Source organism: Pristiophorus japonicus, chromosome 16 (genome assembly GCF_044704955.1).
Source record: "Pristiophorus japonicus isolate sPriJap1 chromosome 16, sPriJap1.hap1, whole genome shotgun sequence".
Lineage (NCBI taxonomy): Eukaryota > Metazoa > Chordata > Chondrichthyes > Pristiophoridae > Pristiophorus > Pristiophorus japonicus.
The window spans coordinates 46,896,135-46,919,202 of NC_091992.1; the positions used below are offsets into that span (position 1 = coordinate 46,896,135).

General features: G+C 46.1%; 1 long non-coding RNA gene across 1 annotated transcript in view; it reads left to right on the forward strand.

The window, feature by feature from the left end:
- The window catches only part of LOC139227035 (uncharacterized), a 223,531-nt gene that overhangs the window by 42,030 nt on the left and 158,433 nt on the right, over positions 1–23,068 (forward strand). The gene's annotated exons all lie outside the window — the stretch shown is intronic.

Below are 23,068 nucleotides of genomic sequence, written 5' to 3' on the forward strand. Positions count from 1 at the left end.
CCCCCTTCACTGCAGGGGCAAAAACGCCAAATTTCTCACAATTTGGCAATGCATCTCGCTGGGTGCTAAATTTTCCAAAATTGAAAAGTTACCGCCCCAAACGGGGCAGTACCAAATTGGTCTCTGTCCAGGCTGACAGATGACAAATGGCCTGGGCTAAAGTAACTTGGGCTAAACTGTCGGAACTGGGAGTAACTTGGAGCCAGCTACGGATACCAGAGGGTAGCAGTTGCCCAGGATTGACAGCATGGAATGAGTCAGCACCCTCAGGGAATATGGGGAAATAACTGGAAGGTGGAGGGGAGGGTGGGGTTTCGGGGGGTGGTGGGGGGAGCGAGGTTTGAGGAGAAATTGTGGCAATGTAAAGATGGTTGAGCAGCACATTGCACTGACAGTCTGCACTGCCTGGGGACTGACTGAGGTTGCACACATTTACAGCTCGGATTGTAAAAACAGAAATCTTTTCCAACAATCCAGCTCGTCCATCTTTGTCCTTTTGATATTTAATCTTATTTTCTTATTAAGTATAAATTGTGCTCACGTGGTACTCTGACAGGCAAGATCGTGTACACTCTCACTTCCTCCATGTGCCCTGTGTTAATATTTGTACCTTTCCTGATCAATAGCAATCTGATTACATCATTGAATAATCCATGGTTATTTTATTAGGTGAAGGAGATGCTTGGCCTGTTCCACACAGACCCTCGTCTCTTCCTAGAAATATCAATCCCACAACAATGAATGTCCTGTTCATTGTAAGATCATATTTACAAACCAGCAGTGTCCTCTTACCTGCAACTCAAGTCGGAACATTAAGGAATTGTCTGACACACAATCAAAAGGATAAAAGGATTTGTTTACTACTATTTTCAATTTAATTTGTTGCATTCTGGTAAAAAGACAAATACTCTTTCATGCAACGGCTAAATAAGGCATGAGATAGAAGGGACTGAGAGTAACCTGGGCTAAACTGTGGGGACTGAGAGTAACCTGGGCTAAACTGTCAGGATTGAGAGTAACCTGGGCTAAACTACAGGGACTGAGGGTAACCCGGGCTAAACTACAGGGACTGAGAGTAACCTGGGCTAAACTGTCAGGATTGAGAGTAACCTGGGCTAAACTACAGGGACTGAGAGTAACCTGGGCTAAACTACAGGGGCTGAGAGTAACCCGGGCTAAACTACAGGGACTGAGAGTAACCTGGGCTAAACTGTGGGGACTGAGAGTAACCTGGGCTAAACTATAGGGACTGAGAGTAACCTGGGCTAAACTGTGGGGACTGAGAGTAACCTGGGCTAAACTGTGGGGACTGAGAGTAACCTGGGCTAAACTGTGGGGACTGAGAGTAACCTGGGTGGAAACCATGAGTTTGTGCAGATTTATTTATCCTAAGCCCCAGTTATTTCCCTAGTACCGATTTTAAACTAATAACGATGACAATATGCTCCTCCCCTTGATTGATGTTCAGTTTCCCTTCTATCATTGGTATTTTATCCTTTCCTCCACTGTGAAAATGAATATAAAGTATTTGTTTAATAAATCTGCCGTAACCTTGTTATCTATTCCCATATCACCTGCGCCTGTCTTTAATGGGCCCACATACCTCCGAGACACTCTCTTACTCTTAATATATTGATTAAAAAACATTTACTATTCGCTTTATATTACTTCCAAGTTCTTTTTCATATTCCCTATTTGCAGCTCTTAATATTTTCCTTGTATCCCTTTGTTTTTTTCTATATTGCTCCCAGTCCTCTGGTTTACCACTTTTCTTGACATTTGTATAAGTCACCTCTGTTAGTTTTATACTGCGTCTTAGCTCACACCAAGAAATCCAATCGGGAATTCAGAAGAAACTTCTTTACCCAAAGAGTGGTAAGAATGTGGAACTCGCTACCACAGGGAGTGGTTGAAGCGAATAGTATAGATGCATTTAAGGGGAGGCTAGACAAGTATATGAGGGAGAAGGGAATAGAGGGTTATGTTGATAAATTTAGATGAGGAAAGATGGGAGGAGGCTTATGTGGAGCATGAACGCCGGCATGGACTGGTTGAGCCAAATGGCCTGTTTCTGTGTTGTATATCTGTGTTGCAATCCTATGTAATGTAAGGCTGACCATGGCTGCTTTTACTTGATTCTTGCTTCTTTGCCTTACAGTGGGGCTCAATCGTGTAGTCAACCAGGCCATTTAAAATGTTCTCTTGACTCCTTTTTCTCTTGCTCTTGTGTACAAAGGACATTTTTTTAAATTCATTAATGGGATGTGGGTGTTGCTGACAAGGCCAGCAATTATTGCCCATCCCTAATTGCCCTTGAGAAGGTGGTGGTGGTGAGCTGCCTTCTTGAACCGCTGCAGTCCGTGTGGTGAAGGTACTCCCACAGTGCTGTTAGTGAGGGAGTTCCAGGATTTTGACCCAGTGACGATGAAGGAATGGCGATATATTTCCAAGTCAGAATGGTGTGTGACTTGGAGGGGAACTTGGAGGTGATGGTGTTCCCATGCGCCTGCTGCCCTTGACCTTCCAGGTGGTAGAGGTCACGGGTTTGGGAGGTGCATCTTGTCGATGGTACACACTGCAGCCACGCTGCTCCAATGGAGGAGGGAGTGAATGTTTAAGGTGGTGGATGGGGTGCCAATCAAGCGGGCTGCTTTGTCTTGGATGGTGTTGAACTTCTTGAGTGTTGTTGGAGCTGCACTCATCCAGGCAAGTGGAGAGTATTCCATCACACTCCTGACTTGTGCCTTGTAGATAGTGGAAAGGCTTTGGGGAGTCAGAAGGTGAGACACTCGCCACAGAATACCCAGCCTCTGACCTGCTCTTGTTGCCATGGTATTTATGTGGCTGGTTAAGTTTCTGGTTAATGGTGATCCCCAGGATGTTGATGGTGGTGGTTTTGGTGATAATAATGCCATTGACTATCAAGGGGCGGTGGTCAGACTCTCGCTTGTTGGAGATAGTCATTGCCTGGCACTCGTGTGGTGTGAATGTTACTTGCCACTTATCAGCCCAAGCCTAAATGTCATTCAGGTCTTGTTGCATGTGGGCATGGACTGCTTCATTTTCTGAGGAATTGCGAATGGCACTGAACACTGTGCAGTATCAACGAACATCCCCACTTCTGACATGATGGAGGGAAGGTCATTGATGAAGCAACTAAAGGTGGATTGCTTCATCTTTGAAGCCTCCTCATATCCTTTACAAACAGATGGATGCTGCAGAGACGCGGGCTGCTCAAACAAAAGGTAAGCATGAGATGGCAGACAACAACATACAGCGTAGGATTTGCTGTTTGCCAAATATTTAATATAGTGTCTTTCTGCCCCTATTGTAATGCAAAGAAAGAATTATATAAAGCCTTTCATGACCTCAGGATGTCCCAAAGCACTTTACAGCCAATTAAGCACTTTTGAAGTGTAATCCCTGATGTAGGAAATGTGGCAGCCAATTTGCACACAGCAAGCTCCCACAAACAGCTATGAGATAAATGACTCGATCATCTGTGTTAGGTGGAGGCATAAATGTAGGCAAGGACACCCAGAAGAACTGCCCTGCTCTTCTTCATAAGAACATAAGAAATAGGAGCAGGGGTAGGCCATTGGCCCCTTAAGCCTGCTCCGCCATTTAATAAGATCATGGCTGATCTGATCTTGGACTCAACTCCATTTCCCTGCTCGCTTCCCCTAAACCCTTCACTCCCTTATCGTTCAAAAATATGTCTATCTCCACCTTAAATATATTCAATGACCCAGCCTCCACAGCTCTCTGGGGCGTAGAATTCCATAGCTATACAACCCTCTGAGAGAAAAAAATTCTCCTCATCTCAGTTTTAAATGGGCAACCCCTTATTCTTAAACTATGCCCCCTAATTCTAGTTTCCCCCATGAGTGGAAACATCCTCTCTGCATCTACCTTGTCGAGCCCCCTCAGTATCAAATATGTTTCAATAAGATCACCTCTCATTCTACTAAACTTCAATGAGTATAGGCCCAACCTGCTCAACTTTTCTTCATAAGCCAATCCCTTCATCTCAGGAATCAACCTAGTGAACCTTCTCTGAACTGACTCCAATGCAAGTATATCCCTCCTTTAATAAGGAGACTAAAACGGTACATTGTACTCTGGGTTTCGGTCTCAGCAATACCCTGTACAGTTGTAGCAGGACTTCTCTGCTTTACACTCCATCCATTTTGCAAGAAAGGCCAACATTCCATTTGCCTTCCTGATTACTTGCTGTACCTGCATAATAACTTTTTGTGTTTCATGCACAAGGACCCCCAGGTCCCTCTGTACTGCAGCATTTTGCAATCTCTCTCCATTTAAATAATAATTTGCTTTTTTATTTTTCCTGCCAAAGTGGATAACCTCACACTTTCCCACATTATACTCCATCTGCCAAATATTTGCCTACTCACTTAGCCTGTCTATATCCCTTTGCAGATTTGTTGTGTCCTCCTCACAACTTGCTTTCCCACCCATTTTTGTATCATCAGCAAACATGGCTACATTACACTCAGTCCCTTCATCCAAGTCATTAATAAAGATTGTAAATAGTTGAGGCCCCAGCACCGATCCCTGCGGCATCCCACTAGTCACTGATTGGCAACCGGAAAATGACCCATTTATCCCAACTCTCTTTTCTATTAGTTAGCCAATCCTCTATCCTTGATAATATATTACGTTCAACCCCATGAGCTCTTACCTTCTGCAGTAACCTTTTATGTGGCACCTTATCGAATGCCTTCTGGAAATACAAATCCACTGGTTCCACTTATCCACCCTGCTCGTTACATTCTCAAAGAACTCCAGCAAATTTGCAAACATGATTTCCCTTTCATAAAACCATGCTGACTCTGCTTGACTGCATTATGCTTTTCCAAATGTCCTGCTACTGCTTCCTTAATAATGGACTCCAGCATTTTCCCAATGACAGATGTTAGGCTAACCGGTCTATAGTTCCTGGGATTAGTGCCATGGGATCTTTTACATCTACCCGAGAGGGCAGATGGGATCTTGGTTTAATATCTCATCCAAAAGACGGCACCTCCAACAGTGCAGCACTCCCTCAGTACTACACTGAAGTGTCAGCCTGGATTACATGATGAGGTCTCTGTAGTGGGACCTGAACTCAAACATTCTGGCTCACAGACACCAGTCCCTTTAGTACACCTGTGTTAAAAGGTCAGGTGGCAGTATCTCTAACCCTTTCAGCAAAAAAAAAAACGAGACATGGAATACGACAGCCATCAAAGGGAACAGCAACAGATGGAGAAAGCTGACACAGAGAACACTGCGTATAACATACATATTCAGACACACAGATACAGAGGAAGTGATGGGCGTCTCATCAGCAACACCATGGGAGATCGACTGGTATAATAAAATATAAGCAGTGTCAGGGGAGTGTTTATGGGGGAAAAAAGCCGATCTGAGCAATATTGAGGCTTCAGCATGACGAATAGGTAAAAAACATCTGAGGAGATGACATGTAGAATATTCCGGTGATGTAGCAGTGTGTGCTCACCATCGGCATCACCAGAATATTCTAGAAGGCATTATATCCTGCCCTCGCTCGAGCTGCTGGCTGAGAGCCTCAGTCACATTACTGATACGTGTTCTCAGTGAGCAAGGCTCCGTGGCGAGGTCAATAAATGACGTTAAAGGTGAGTTTAAGACTATTTTAAAAGGACAGCAATTGCATCTATAAAAGGTGAAGCTACAATTGGCGCAGTTCACACACAAAACAGGGGGGTCATTTTGATTGGTGCGATCGTGTAAAGCAGGTGATAGAGAATCAGCAGCCTATTTTACACCTCTCCTGATTCATATTTCCGCTGAAGTCATTGGAAATAAAAGTTGGTAGAGGTATAAAGTGGGCTGCTGATTCGTTATCACCCATTTTATACTATCACACAAATCCAGAATTATCACTCAAACAGTTAACACAATCAGCCAATTGCGTACCAGGTTATGTTAATGAGTGACTATTGACAGGAAGCATCCTATTTTAATATAGGCATTTGTTATATATTCGTACGCCATCACTAACAAATACATGCACAAGATGGCTCTTAACCAGAAAACCTGTCATCATGTGACTTTGCCACATGACCCTTTTATTGTATTTACATCTCTAGTTGCATTACCACAGTAGTCCACTAGGGGAGCTCTATTATACTTCTCCCTCCTTATTGAAGAAGTAATCATAACAAAATAATCATCATACATAACTTGCATCGTACACAACAAAAGATATGGATGCATGTTTCCATATTTACAAATCAAACTTAACCACTGGTTTTTGGTTTCGAAGAGGATACCTTCACTCTCGAACGGAACTTCCTCCAAAATTGTTGTAGATTCATTCTTGGCTGAGCCCGGGGAGAATTTGTCTCCAAGGGCATCCCTTGATCTACCTTAGAGATAATGTTCTCAGTTTCCAGTGTTTTGAGCTCTTGCTTAATTTTTTCCATGAGTGCGTATGGTACGGGACTTGGTTTGCAGTAAACTTGTGTTGTGCCCTCCTGCACTCTGATACTCACCTTGAAGTCTTGGATCGGACTGCCTGTTTCACAGAACATCCTTCAGATACTGCTTGATGACATCATCTTTCGATGCAAATTTTGTTTCTCCATGAAAAATCTTATTCCAAACCAGCTTCAATGATCCCAACCAATTTCTACCTATCAAGGCAAGCTTGTCTCTTGCCACTACTATGAGAGGCAAGCTCTGAAACTGATCCTTGTATTTCACTGGTATGGTGATACGTCCTACAACAGGGATTTGCTCTCCTGAGTAGCCTCGCAGCTCTATCTTTGATTTCTCCAGTTGAAAATCATTCAACTTGTTGAAATGTAGTGATTCCGGTACTATGCTCACAGATGCAGAGTGTTGATTTCCATGGGGTAACCTGGTTCCTGCAACGTCTACTTGAATGACGATACATCGCGAATTGTTATTCGATACCCTCATGTTCCTGATGACGTGTATCTCCAGAGTCTCCTCGTCCCATTGCTTCTCTTCAATTATAAGTAGTGTCGAGCGAATTTATGTATAGCATTGAAAATCGGTTTACTCTTAAGTCAGCATGCCTTCGCAAGATGCCCAGTTTTCTTGCAGTAGAAACACTCTGCCTTCACATATGGACAGCTTTGAGCAATGTGTTGTCCCAAACACCGATAGCACGACTTCAATTTACTGTTACATTGGCCAGTTGCTGTGGACAGTTCATGGATAGCTTTTTTAAAGCTACAATATATTCACTGATACCCTCATCAGTTAATTCAATTTGTTTTCCAAAAAGATAACTTTCAGCAATTTCCAGGGACTCAGGACTGTATTGCTGTTCTAACTTGGTCAGAATCTCCGTCAGTGGTGTGTCCTCTGGCTTGACAGGAACAAGCAAATATTTCAAGGTTTCATACACCTCAGAGCCTGCTTCAGTCAAAAAACTAGCCCATTTTCTTTCTAAAACCACCCGGTTACAGTTTTCTTCATCGGGGACCTCGACGATACTATTCACGGTATAAAACATTTGTAGCCACTTCACATATGCTCTGAAAGTCTCTCGGTTGTGATGGAACTCACACAAGTGCCCTATTACTCCTATAGGCATGGACAACTTCGGCAGTTCAGCCAAGTGTGCTTGTAATTCACTTTGGAATTTTAGCTGTTCAGCAAACAAAGAATCTCTCAAAGTCTTTCTGTTGGTGGGCTGGATTACCCACCAACAAACATTTCAGTTAGGGAATCCAATTATCCTATTCTCGTTCGCCAAATGTGATATATTCGTACAACATCTCTAATAAACACACTACACAAGATGGCTCTTAACTGTCATCATTTGACTTTACCACATGACTCTTTTATTATTTACATCAGTAGTTGCATTACATCAGTAGTCCACCGGGGAAAGCTATGTTGCAGCGTTAAGGCGGTTGGAGGTATTTAGTCCAAGTTCGGTAAGTGGCTGTACTAAATCATGCTGAATGTAGCTTCTACTGTAAAATGGTTAGAATTCAAATGTTAAAGAATTATATTTTCTGGCATTTTAAATTGTTTTCTTGTAAAATCAAGTTGATAGTGACCAATACTACAACTATGAAAATAAATCAATAATATTACTGATTTTCAGAACTTTTTTGTAACTTTGGTTTTTAGTGAAGGTCACATAACAGGGTGAACGGTTACTTGGTGGGATCGGAGCTTATGGAGGACGGGTCGGTACCCCTTCTTAACAAGTTCCACTTTTACCGCTGCTTTTCTCCTACAATCCGCTGTCTTTTAAAACTCTAGCCTGGTGCCACTCAATTACTAATACTTGATTGATCAAATCTCTTTCACTCTTGAAGATGGCCTGCAGTGTAGGCTATGGCCTTTCTCAGAAAGGAAAGGCATTATATGGAAGGCCTGGGCTGTAAACACAGCCATGTAGAACAATGACTCTATGGTGACTTAGTGGCAAGGGGTTAATGGTTCCCTTGTGATGTCGTAGTAGCACATGATAAAGGGTTTGGTTCATTGAATTCTATCAAGTGGGAATGGATGGAAAGGTGTTAAGTTAGTTGGATTTTATACACTGGGAATGAATGGGCAAGGAATTTGATTCATTGGAATTAAAATCCAAATCTGACATCACGCAACCACCACTTTTTTGCCAAATTCTGCAGTTTTCTTCCTTCCTCTGATGAAGGTTTTGTCCTCTTGCTACTGTACAGTTGTACAGGTGCTGTGCACAATTGGGACCTTGCCCAAGTGGCAATGTTTCATGTCTGACGTTTGACTTTGTGTGTTGGCGGGCTATTCGAGCACAGAGGGACCTCACATCCAAGCACAATCCTGCCTTCACCTAACGTCATTACCCAATGTCCACACATGCACACTTTCTAGCAGGGCTCAGTGGATGATAATTCGGAGCAGGAAACTTAGTCTTTCCCACCTTAGCTGAGGGATACTGAGGCTAATTGCAGCATTCGTACTCAGAACGGTAAACTCTGTGCCGACCAGGAATTGAAGAAAGGTTGAGCAGGTTGGGCCTATACTCAATCGAAACATACAAGATTCTGACGGGGCTTGACAGGGTAGATGCAGAGAGGATGTTTCCCCTCGTGGGGGAATCTAGAACTAGGGGACATAGTTTCAGAATAAGGGGTCATCCATTTAAAATGGAAATGAGGAGGAATTTCTTCTCTTAGAGGGTCGTGAATCTTTGGAATTCCCAACCCCAGAGAGCTATGGAGGCTGGGTCATTGAATATATTTAAGGTGGAGATAGACAGATTTTTGAACGATAAGGAAGTCAAGGGTTATGGGGAGAGGACAAGGAAGAGGAGTTGAGACCAAGATCAGATCAGCCATGATCTTATTGAATGGCTTACTCCTGCTCCTATTTATTATGTTCTTATGATACGACTGAGCATCACACTCACTTTATCAATTGAATCATTAGAGAGACAAGCACTGCTTCCTGATCTGCCTCATCTTCACTCCTACTCTTTCTGTCATTAACATCCTGTACAATCGAGCTTCACCCTTCATCTGGGGTTCTCAACAAAAAGCAACATGTTTTGCAAAGAATGAATTAAAATCCTCAACGTTTTATGAGGCAGCAAAGAGGAAGTCACAACAATATGATGGTACTTGATGCAGGAACCGGTAAACAGTCAGGGTGTTCATAGCTGGTTTGTTCATAAAGGTTCGCTGCCTGCCATTCTTCCCATCAGTCCCAATTCAAACTGGAGAACCCCAAATTAAAGGTGCAGTGTCAGGGTGCAGGTTCCATACTGAATGGGTGCCAAACAGAAAAGGATTCCTAGTGTGAATGAGCCTCCAATACAAAATAATGTTCGACTTTGGCATCGTTAGCATTGTCACTTAGAAAGGCCGAAGGAATGATGGTGCGGGCAATAGAAAAAGTGCAGTTGGAGGCCCCTCGTTTGAGGTTTGGGACAAATTTGCATCTGGCTTTGCTGCATCAGACCTGGGATTGCTTGATGCTGACATTGGGTGCCTGCAACAGGACTATCATCCCTCATCTTGACAGGTACCAACATTTAAGAGAAATGGGCCGAAATTGCCCTCAGCGAGAAATTGGGCGGGTCACTTCCATTTAAGTAGAAATTTACTGCCCGGTAGGAGTCAGAGGGAAGAGCCAGACCATTTGGTTCTTTAACTCAGATGCCGCCTCCCAGCGCTTTGGAGCGCTGTTTGAGGCGGTGTAGGGGCGGGAGTGGAGCGGTGTCCATCACCGATGTCAGCACGACACATGATGTCGCAACGTCCCTCCCCTTCACTTAAATGGGAGGGACGCTGTGAGGCCTACATGGAGCCCACTGGGCCACCAGGGAGGGGTTTGGCCGGGCCAGCGACTTGGCACCCAAGAGGAGGTGCCGGGCTGCCTGTTCACGGCCCAGCCGAACAAAAGTCCGCCATTGTCGGGCTGACTCAGGAGTCGGCCGACAATTAAAACAAAATGGCGGCCGCGACGGTGTGCCCTCCCCTTTAATGGCGGCCGCGCAAAGCTGTTGGGGGCACCGACCGGCCGTGGCTGCCCCCGTGGAAAAGGGGTCGCTGCCGGGCAGTAAGGGTTCAGTGTGCGGCCAACAACGAGTCAGACTGCTAGGCGGAGCAGAAACACGGGGTGCGGTGGAAATGCCTGACCGCCCCGTTACTGCCCCTTGGTCTTAAAGAAGGAGGAAATTTCCCCTCTATAGGGTGAAGCATCCTCGAATTGTTGAGAATGGGGAGAAAGGTGATTGGGTGCAGCTGAGTACAACCCAAACCGTCAGCAGCATCATGTCCCCTATCATTATTCAAGCTGGCAGATTACTGAGAGTCCCACAAGACCTTTACAACATTGTTCAGTGTGAGTCTCCGAACACAGCAATCTTCAGAAGTCTCCACTTGGACTCTTTTCACCAAGATCTTCAAACCAAACTACTGTTAAAGATTGAGGGTCACACACTCTGCTGCTATCTTTGGGAGGAGAAATGATCCAATTTGAAGTGTGGTTTAGAAATTCTGTTTTCCTAACAGAATAATTAACACTTTGACACCTTTAAGATGCTTTGCAGCAAGCATGCTGCATCAAATTCCCTTGGCTCTGAGTGTTTTATCCAGCTTTAATTAACTCTATCGTATAAGCTATGTTTTACATGAGGGACATGAGATATTTCCAGCTTGAGATGCTGGGTTGAGACAGGAAAGGTCAAGGCTGATATTGTCTTCATTTTATTTGCAGTGGGGCGGAAGTTGACGGGGTCAGGGGAGCAATCAAACCGAATGCGTCACAATGGAAGGCATTTAAAGCTAACGGCCTAGAATTTCAGTTGTCGGCATAAACGGTAGTTTTACGCCAAAATTACCATTTTGAAGTGCTACCATTTTTAGGCCTAAATTTCAGCCTTCACTATTGGCGCAAACCACGAGTTTCGGCAACTTTAGTCCGAGGCTGGTAATGCTGCGACAAAGGCCTTGGGAGGGGTGGAAAACAAAAACAAAAAACATTCAAAAAACATTCACAAAACCCTTACCTACTAAATTGCTGAAAAAGAATTAAAAAAATAAAAACTTTAACTTACCTTTTTTGCAGGTCTGCACACTTACTGCTACTGGCAGGGCTGCACCGACAGGTTTGACCTGTCGGTATTCTGGGCGTGGCGGAGAGTGCCGAAAGTACGACGGTAACGCAATCCGCGGGCTTGCACGTCATTTCACGTCGGCGTTCCTCTCCCCAGCGGTACAAAGATCCATGCCGGCCGGGTTTTCGCCGCAGAGGGTCAAACCGCGGAAAACCCAGTCACAAAGTCACCGCAATTCTAGCCCAACAAGCTTCTACATTTCTGCAGGGCTTTTCCTGATCCATGGCAACTCCGGTGATGGATTCTTGGAAACCCTGGAGGAATGGTGTTTATGTCATCGCTCCGGAGTTTCTATGGCTCCTCTGGAAAAGTTCCAGCACACCATCAGAAGAACTCCGTGGAAATTCAATCCTAACCTCTCTTTCTGTCCGGTTTGAAGTTGAAGTTTGAATTGAAGCTGGAGAAGCGGGGCTTGTTCATCTCAGAGCAGAGAAAATTAAGGGGAGATTTAATAGAGCATTTTGCCAAACGGCCTGTTCCTGTTGGTACGTCCAATGTGAAACAATATTCTGTCCAATAAAGTTCATTGAAATTAAAAATATAACCCTTAAGTCACCATTTTAAGATTAATATATTGCATGAGTGAATATGGCAAAGCCAGGTTGTATCTCAGTTTATTTGAGAGTTGATTCCTTTTTAATTGAAATTGGGTGGAGGGTCAAGGGGCAAAGTGCAGGATACCATCAATAGGGTTGGGCAGAAGATAATGTAAATCAAGAGTTAGTGGCCATGCCTGCATTTTAAAATCCTACTAGTAGTAGGTGGAAAAGGAGAACTGAGGGAGGCAAGGATTAATGATTCATTTCTGAGGGCAGTTGTTAGATTCAAAAGTAAGGGCTCGAAATTTCCCAGATCCCCGTTTGGGGGGGTAACCGAGTTGGGGAAGAGGGGTGTCCCGCCCCAGCCGCAAAATTCGGGTTACCGCCCCTCACAGGAAGAGGCGCGCAATGTCGCGCGCTCTACTTCCTGTTGGGCGGTGTCCAGGGCGTTATGCGGGCAGGCTAGGCAGCGCTCTGAGGCCTCTCCGCGTTTCAATGTTTCTCTCCTTCCGTTAAAAAGGAGGGACGCTGCAAACTCTGCAGGACCTTTGATGGCTTCCACTGAGTCAGCTGAAGACTAAAAATGACACACACGGCGCAGCGCACCTCTCCTTTAACTTCCGCCCCACGAGCGGAGGTCGGCCTGGTTCGCGACCCGGCCACACAGGGCAATGGCCAATTTCCGCCACTGGACGAAGGAGGTCGGCGTGCACAGCGATGACGTCATTGCCGGAGGCATGGCGGCCCGGGGTGCTATCAGTGGTGTACAGCACTACCGTGTTCGCGTCTCTGCTAACTCCCGCAAAATTTGGTGGGAGCTGGTTGCGCCACCGTCCGACCCGCCCCCCCTCCCGCCCCTCACCGGGTGAAAATAAGTTTGCGCCCCGTTAGCGCCCCCAGGAGGCGCTAACAGCTGACGCACAACAGGGGAATTTCTTCCCCTAAAAGTTCAAGACGCCTTTGTTCAGGGTTTTGTTGGAGGATGTCAAGGCCTTGGAGAGGATGCAAAGGAGCTTTGCTAGAATGAAACCAGGGATCAGGGATTTACGTTCTGTCGTAAGACTGGGGAAGCTGGGCTTGTTCATCTTCGAGCAGGGAAATTTCAGGGCAGATTTTAAATTCTGAAGGGTTTTGATAGAGTAAATAAGGAGAAACTGTTTTTACTGGTGGAAGGGTTGGTAACCGGAGGAGACAGATTTAGGACAATTGCCAGAAGAATCAGAGGGTAGATGAGGAGAATTTTATTTATGCGCCGATTTGTTATGATCTGGAAGGTGCTGCTTGAAAGGGCGGTGGAAGCAGATTCAATAATAACTTTCAAAAGAGAATTTGATATATAATTGAAAAGGAAATATTTGGGGAAAGAGCAGGGCAGTGGGACTAATCAGACAGCTCTTTCAAAGTGTCGGCACAGGCACGGTGGGCTGAAAGGCCTTGTTCTGCGCTGTAAGATTCTATGTGGAACTATCTCTAAATGTTGATCGGTAGACAGTCCTTGTGCTATCATTAGAATATGAGGTGGGAAATTCTAAAGCAACAACTGCACTTACCAAACCTTCCTCTTGGGCATGACCAATTCTGTTGCCTGTGAAGAGAATGGACGTGGATTGAATGTTGTACTGCATTGATAGAGAGAGGGTCATTGAGACTTCAATGTGCTCAAAAGACAAACCCAACATTTTCTTTGTTACTTTGTCGCAATCTAATTCCACCCCCTCTACACCGCCTCCCCTCCCCAGTAAAAAGGCCAACCCAGAAAAGGTCAATCAGAACCTGCACCTGAGCGAACCAATGAAACGTCTCGCCCTCAACAGCGGAAATGTGTTTGTATCACAAAATATAATTGGATGTCATAATCTCAAGCCTTCTAGGTCAGTCTAGAAATGATGTCACATACAGAATAATATCTTCAGGACACCATTGTACATGGAACAACATCCTTAAACAGAAACGCCAAGAAAAATAACTGCTGGTGTCTGTCACAGAGGATTGGAGAAAGGTGAGTATTCTAGATCAACGTAGAAAGTAGAACTTAGCATTAACCAGGCCACTGAACATGAAGGATCAGTAGAGTGGGCATTATAAACAGTGTTGTTTGTAACCAATCTCATGCCTCAAATCAGAACAAAATGAAATGAACCATTTTGCAAAAGAGTTTTTCTGGCTACATCCTAGTCAGTTCATGGCCCTTGTAACAAGGCTTTCCTTATTAAAAGGGCTACTACTGTCAAAGACACTCGCTTCCAGTCACTGTGCGTCTGAGAATCACAGCTCTAGTTTTATAGCCCTGTCTCACATTCTGTGCTAGTGCTGACCCTCACTCCCAGTCACTTTGAGTCAAACAATCGCCTCTGTTTATAGTCCTGACTCATACTCTCTGACCCTCACTCCCAGTCACTGTGGATCAGAGAATCGCCTGTTTATAGCCCTGACTCACACTCTCTGACGCTCGCTACCCGTGACTGTGAATCAGAGAATCATAGCTGTAGGTTTATAGCCCTGCCTCTGACTCACACACTGGCAGCAAGATATGCCCCATTATTATACTTAATACATGGAACTTTGATCTTAAATTAATCTACTTAACATTAGCTTTCAGGAGGTAGGTTAGTTAAGTGCATCAAGTCTAGTTGCAAAAGCATCCTCTATCATAAAAGCAAAAGCTTTATTTATCAGAAAGCTGATACCTCTAACTACTGCAGCATGATGCATATAGCTGAGGAGAGCTTTGGTTTGTCAACAACAAACAGTTAACACAATAACATTAATTCCAAAGATATAAGGTAGCCAGAATGGAAGCAAGACTACCTGTTTTGTTGTGGCTGACCATGTCCTTTCTTATTCTTCATTCCTCATATCAGGACTGAATGTATGGCCAGGACAGCTACATATAGCAATCAACGAGCCAGCCTGTAGCCAATGAAGAGCCACATCTGGTTCTGGAGATGCCAGTTGTCCACCTCTTCACTGAACTACCCGTTTGCACCTGTGTTATGCTATGTCCTCCAAAAAGTGTGTGTATAATCTTATGCTCTCTATTGTGTACATGTATTATATTAACACTACATTTTATACATAAATTGTATTATATTGGCTCTTCAATTTATACAGATAGGGCTGGACTTTAGGCTTTTCGGTTTTTGGGGCGATAATGATGGCGGGCTAGGAAAGTTAGCGGCCGGGAGTAGTTTGTGCTTTAGTAGTTAAGTTTGGGCATTTGGGCTCTATGACAGGGGCGCAGCGCTAAGGCGGGGAGGAACCTACAAAAAAACACAAGAACAGTCCCCAAAACATTGCCCATGTTACCACAACACAAATCACTAAAAAAATTAAAAGAAAAAGCAATCACACTCACCTCAGGAGTCCATTATGCACCTCTTCACCGAAGGACCACCCTGATTTCCCAGGCAGTCATTCTGGGCGCACTTCCGGGCAGACGGGTCGGGCAGAAGCTGAAACTCGGGCTGATGTCACAACCAGGGGCGTTGCACACCGGCCTAGCTCTTCCGGGCGGTGCTGCGCTGCGCCATCACAAAACTGGACACGAGGATCGTGGCGGGGCGCTGGAGTCCTCTTCACCGCCATTGCCGCCGTTCCGGGGCGAAACCCGCAGCTCAGAAGACCGGAAAACCCAGCCCATATTATATTAGCCCTCCATTTTGTACATGTATAATATTAACCCTCCATTTTGTACTTGTTATGCCCTCTTTTTGAGTGTGCACTAAACCACTTTGTTAAACCTGCTTCCTTGAGTTATGGCCTTCATGCATCAACACCTGGAAAGAAATGAATGTTATAAAGATCATCGATTTATCTTTGATTTCCTGTTCTTGAGGCTCTAGCACCTCCTTCCAGTCTACACTTTGTGAAGTGCTACAGCTTTCAGTTAACACAGTAGTTGATCATTCAAACACACGCACACAGAATGTCAACGTAATCTCACTGTATTTATCAAAGTTGCAGTAATGGGACAGCTTGACAGCAGTAAGCAAAGGCTGCTTAATGAGTCTGTGCTCAGTAACTGCAGCTAATATCCAAAAACTGATTGGAGATGTAAATATAACCAGCTGCTTGAATCACTCAGCTCCACACCTCATTACAGCCTTGGTCCAAACATGGACAAAAGAGCTGAATTCCAGAGGTGAGGTGAGAGTGACTGCCTTCACTTAAGCCAGGAGCAGTGTATTAGGAGGCTCTGCTTCACCAAGGACGTGGTCACAGAACTCTGCCACCTCCTGCAACCAGACCTCCAGCTTCAGACCAGAGTGACCACAGCTCTCTCAGTGCCAGGCAAGGTCACCGGGGCCCTTAATTTCTTCACCAGCGGATCCTTCCAGTTTGCAACAGGAGACATAGCTAACATCTTGCAGTTCGCTGTCCATCGCTGCATCTGGGAGATCACAGAGACTCTCTACACCAGGAGAAGGGACTACATTGGCTTCCTGATCACCATAGAGAAGCAAGATGAGTATGCATATGGCTTTGCCAGGATAGCAGGCTTCCCCATGGTGCAGGGCTCCATCAACTAAAGCCACGTGACTTTGCGGGCACTGCATAACAATCCTGAGGTATTCCGTAACCACAAAGGCTACCACTCACTGAATATGCAGTTGGTGTGGGAACGCACACAGTGAATCCTCAATGTCAATGCCCGCTATCCTGGCAGCAGCCACAATGTCTCCATCCTGTGCCAGATCAGTGTGCCAGCACTCTTCCAGCCACCACACCAAGTTTACGGGTGGCTACTGGGAGACAAGGGCTATCCGCTCCCCAGCTGGCTCATGACTCCCCTCTGCAACCCCAACACTCCTGCTCAGCACTCATACAATGAGAGCCATGCCACCATCAGAAACATCATCGAGCAGACCTTCAGCTTACTGAAGCAACGGTTCCGCTGCCTTGAACGCTCGGGAGGAGCCCTCCAGTACTTGTAGCGGGTGTCCCATTCCGTGTATGTATGCTGCATACTGCACAACACAGCCATCATGAGGGCGCAGCCCTTGCTACCAGGGATAGCGGGTCCACCTTAGGAGAAGGACGAGGGAGAGGAGGATGATGAGGATGATGAGGAGAAGGATGAGGGCTAGGAGGAAGAGGACGAGGAGGAGGAGGAACAGGAGGGAGGGAGGAGGCAGTCAGACAATTGACCTTCCGGACGGGCTGTCTGTGACCAGCTCATCAGATTCCAATTCCCGTGAATGAAACCCCCGATCCCCGTAGCTCACCACATCCCCACCAGACCATCCCTGTCTCACGGCTAATCACAGCATCCTTCTGGATGTAAAGCTGAAATGAGAGACACCACAAAAGATTCCAAACACAATTAATACATTTATCTGCAAACATATCACACATATTACATGAATACTAATAAATAATTGTTGTGTATGGAGAAAGAGTCAGACTGAATACTGTGAGGCCAAAGTAAAGTGTGACCGTAGTCTTTTATTGCAGGTCTCCAGAGTGCCTCTCCAACCTGTGAAGCCTCCTTAAATACCTGTGCTCCCAAGGGATTATGGGATCCCTTGGGACTCCGAGGAATGAGCCCTCTGGTGGCTGTGCAGAGTAAATACAAGTCCACATTTATAACAACATTCCCCCCCAAAGTCAATAGTGTAACTATTTACAATGTGAGTCAATCTAGGGCGCTTCTTGCCCTGGTTGATCATCTTGGTGTGAAAGCTGGTGTTGTTGAATCATTTGTTGGGCCCTCGCTGGGCTGCTGTGCAGCTGGCCTTGCTGGGCTGCCTGGTGTGTTGGGCCCTGCAGAGCTGCTGTGGAAGATGGGTTCTGCTTCGTGGTCAACCGTGGTGTCGGTTGCCACTGGTGTGTGTGCTGGGCGATCAAAAAAGGTAGGATCCAAGGTGGGTTGCTTTCAGGGTAGTCCGTGAATCTGAGTTTGATTTGGTCCAAGTGTTTCTGGTGAATGAGTCCATTTGAAAGTTTGACCTGAAACACCCTGCTCCCCTCTTTGGCCACGACAGTGCCGGGAAGCCACTTGGGACCTTGTCCATTATTTAAAACAAATACAGGATCATTGATTTCAATCTCGCGTGACACATTTGCGCTATCATGGTATGCACTTTGTGGAAGCCGCCTGTTCATGTAGATCAGGGTGAACTAACAAGAGCCTTGTCTTAAGTGACCTTTTCATAAGCAGCTCAGCAGGTGGGATCCCAGTGAGTGAGTGGGGCCTCGTGCGGTAGCTAAGCAAAACTCGAGATAGGCGAGTCTGCATTGAGCCTTCAGATACGCTCTTCAAGCCTTGCTTGATGGTTTGCACTGCTCTCTCTGCCTGACCATTGGACGCTGGTTTAAATGGGGCAGATGTGACATGTTTGATCCCGTTACAGGTCATGAATTCTTTGAACTCAGCACTGGTAAAACATGGCCCGTTGTTGCTCACCAGGACATCGGGTAAGCCGTGAGTGGCAAACATGGCCTGCAGGCTTTCAGTAGTGGCAGCGCACATGTTAGCTGACATTATCTCACATCCAATCCACTTGGAGTATGCGTCTACAACCACAAGGAGCCAAGACCATAGACTTAGCGGCGCCTCCCTGGGTACATTGCTTAACTGTGAGCATGTATTACATCTGTGAACGCAGGACTCTAAGTCCGCATCGATACCGGGCCACCACACGTGAGATCTGGCTATCACTTTCATCATTACGATGCCTGGGTGGGTACTGTGGAGATCATTGATGAAGGCGTCTCTGCCCTTCTTGGGGACCACTACTCAATTGCCCCACAGAAGGTAGTCTGCCTGTATAGACAATTCATCTTTGCGTTGCTGGAACTGCTTTATCTCTTCCTGCATTTCCACTGGGACACTGGACCAGCTTCCGTGAAGCACGCAGCTTTTGACTAGAGATAATAAGGGGTCCTGGCTTGTCCACGTTTTGATCTGCCGGGCAGTGACGGGTGATTGCTCACTGTCAAATGCTTCCATGGCCATGGCTAGATCTGCGGGCTGCGCCATTTTCACCCCGTGGTGGGCAATGGCAGCCTACTGAGAGCATTGGCGCAGTTTTCTGTGCCTGGCCTGTGGCAGATGGCGTAGTTGTATGCGGACAACGTGAACGCTCATCTCTGGATGCGGGTCGATGCATTGGTATTTTTCCCTTTACTCTTGGAAAACAGGGATATAAGTGGCTTATGGTCAGTTTCCAATTCGAATTTTAGCCCAAACAGGTATTGATGCATTTTCTTTACCCCATCGACACACGCTAATGCTTCTTTTTCAATCATGCTGTAGGCTCTCTCGGCCTTAGACAGACTCCTGGATGCATAAGCAACCGGTTGCAGTTTCCCGAAATCATTAGCTTGTTGCAAGACACACCCGACGTCATATGACGACGCATCACATGCTAATACCAAACGCTTACATGGATCATACAACACAAGCAATTTGTTTGAGCATAACAATTTTCTCGTTTTTACAAAGGCATTTTCTTGGCTTTTGCCCCAAACTCATTCACCCCCTTTTCATAGTAAGACATGTAGTGGTTCTAGCAGCGTGCTGTGACCCGGTAAGAAGTTACCAAAGTAGTTCAAGAGTCCCAGAAATAACTGCAGCTCCATCACGTTCTGTGGCCTTGGTACATTCTCGATTGCCTCCGTCTTTGTGTTGGTGGGCCTGATGCCATCCGCCGCAATCATCTTTCCCAGGAACTCTACTTCAGGTGCCAGGAAAATGCACTTCGAGCGTTTTAACCTGAGCCCCATGTGGTTGAGTCGACTAAGAACCTTCTTCAGGTTCTGCAGGTGCTCGACTATGTTCCGACCTGTGACCAAGATGTCGCTCTGGAAGACCACAGTGTGCCGGACTGACTTCAGTAAACTTTCCATTTTTCTCTGGAATATCGCCGCCGCTGATCGTATTTCAAACGGGCATCTGTTATAAACAAAAAGCCCTTTGTGTGAGTTGATGCAGGTGAGAGCCTTCGATGATTCCTCCAGTTCCTGCGTCATGTAGGCTGAAGTCAGATCCAGCTTTGTGAACATCTTTCCTCCCGCCAGTGTTGCAAAGAGGTCGTTGGCCTTTAGTAGTGGGTATTGGTCCTGCAGGGAGAAACGATTGATAGTTACTTTGTAATCGCCACAGATTCTGACGGTGCCGTCTCCCTTGAGGACTGGGACAATAGGACTGGCCCACTCGCTGAACTCGATCGGTGAAATGATGCCCTCTCACTGCAGCCGGTCTACCTCGATCTGTACCCTTTCTCTCATCATGTACGGTACTGCTCTCGCCTTGTGATGGATGACCCTGGAATTAGGTGGATCTGCAATTTTGCTCCTTGGAATTTCCCGATGCCTGGTTTGAACAGCGAAGGAAATTTGTTTAAGACCTGGGCACACGAAATGTCGTCAGCGGGCGATAGCGCTCGGCTGTGGTCCCAGTTCCACCGTATCTTTCCCAGCCAGCTCCTGCCGAGCAGCGTGGGACCATCGCCCGGTACCACCCAGAGTGGTAGCTTGTGCACTGCTCCATCGTAGGAGACCTTTACGGTAGCACTGCCGATTACAGGAATCAGTTCTTTAGTGTAAGTTCTTCGTCTCGTGCAAACTGGAGTTAAGACTGGCCTTGAGGCCTTCTTGCACCACAACCTTTCGAAAGTCTTTTTGCCCATGATGGACTGGCTCGCGCCCGTGTTAGCTCCATTGATACCTGGAGTCCATTTAGTTCAACATTCAGCATTATCGGGGGACAATTCGTGTTGAATGTGTGCACCCCATGTACCTCTGCCTCCTCTATCTGAGGCTCTGGTTCGTAGTGATCCTCCGTGGATCTGTCCTCCTCTGCAACATGGTGGTTTGCAGGTTTAACAGGCTTAGCAGCTCGCCCGACACTCATTGGAGGTGTCTCATTGTTCCACAGCACTTGCAAACGTATCCTTTGAATGGAAATGAGGATTACCCCTGCAGCGTCAACAATGTGTTAATTGCTTTGCAGTCATCACTCTTGATGGTGGACTCTGAGACACCTGCAGACGTGTAGCTGCAGGTATGTGTGACCTGCCCTGTCCGTTACGATTCGAAAACAACATCACTTTGTTCACAGTACTTTTAGCAGCACTTGTGTGCTGAGAGATTTGCTTAGTATTGTCACTGGTGGCAATGAATGCCTGGGCTATCGCTATGGCTTTACTCAAGTTTGGGGTCTCGACAGTCAAAAGCTTGCTAAGTATGGTTTTGTGGCCAATGCCAAGTACAAAAAAGTCTCTGAGCATGTGCTCCAAATGTCCTTCAAATTCGCAATGTCCTGCAAGGCGTCTTAGCTCGGAGTCATAACTCGCCACTTCCTGGCCTTCAGACCTTTTGTAGGTGTAGAACCAGTACCTCGCCATCAGAATGCTTTCCTCCGGGTTAAAATGCTCTCGGACCAGTGTGCACAAATCGTCGTATGATTTCTCCGTGGGTTTCGCTGGAGTGAGCAGATTCTTCATGAGGCCATATGTTGGTGCCCCACAGACGGTGAGGAGGATCGCTCTATGTTTGGCAGAGCTCTCTTCCCCATCTAGCTCGTTGGCCACGAAGTATTGATCGGGTCGCTCCACAAAAGTTTCCCAATCATCTCCCTCTGAAAATTTCTCCAGGATGCCCACTGTTCTCTGCATCTTTGGGTTCGCTATCTGTATCTTGTCGCCAGTTGTTGTGTATGGAGAAAGAGTCAGACTGAACACTGTGAGCTGAAAGTAAAGTGTGACCATAGTCTTTTATTGCAGGTCTCCAGAGTGCCTCTCCAACCTGTGAAGCCTTCTTAAATACCTGTGCTCCCAAGGGATTATGGGATCCCTTGGGACTCCGGGGAATGAGCCCGCTGGTGGCTATACAGAGTAAATACAAGTCCACATATATAGCAGTAATCACCCTTGTTCAATCCTTTAGAGCCTGCTTTGCATGCTCTGTACCTTTTCCTAATCTAGTGCTCCTACACAGCGTACCCCCAATAGCTGCAGCATGGCTGCTGAAAAGATGCTGAGTTTTTGTGCGGGACACTTCAGGTGGTCTTGCAGGATGACTTCGACCAGCTCTGAGCCTAGAAGGCCCGGCTGTAGAATGCACTGCCTCCGCATGGGCAGCAGCAGTCTGGGCTGGCTGGCCTGGCAGCTTCAAGGGCAATGGCGGAGTGGCAGTGGTTGGAGTAGGAAAGCTGACATCCTGGGAGAGGACAGCAGGTTCCCGCTCCACTGAGCTGCTGTCACTCCCCCGGGGTGGCCCCTCAGCATCCATAGCCATCGGTTGGAGCACAATGACTGCAGTCGAACTGAATATCGGGCGTGTCATATAAAGGGCGACAAATCGCATCCACCGCCATGTTCACTATCACCACGACTACTTTTAAAGGGCAAATTAGAAAAGAGTGTGAGAGCCTATAAGGATAAAGGAGGGGTGAGTTTTGAAACAGGTGCAGGGATAGACAGAAATAGCTCGGAAAGGTGTGGAGCAGATTGTGCTGGTGCCTGTGGTTAATGGTGAGTTACCAGTGTGCTATGAATTAAGCTGCTTTGCATGCTCAGTCACTGATTCAATTTATTATGTGGTTCATTATCTGATTCATTACAGCAAGACTCACAACAAGTATTGTGCCCACACATGCATCTCCTCTCTCAAGCACCATTTACTGACATGTCATACAAAGTGGCCAAAACTAGTGGGAGAGCAGACGATTGGGAAACTTTTAAAAGCCAGCAAAGAATGACTAAAAAATGATTAAGAAAGGGAAGATAGACTATGAAAGTAAACTAGCACGAAATATAAAAACAGATAGCAAGAGTTTCTACAGGTATATAAAAAGGAAAAGAGTGGCTAAAGGACATGTTGGTCCCTTAGAGGACGAGACCGAGAAATTAGTGATGGGGAACATGGAGATGGCAGAATCTCTGAA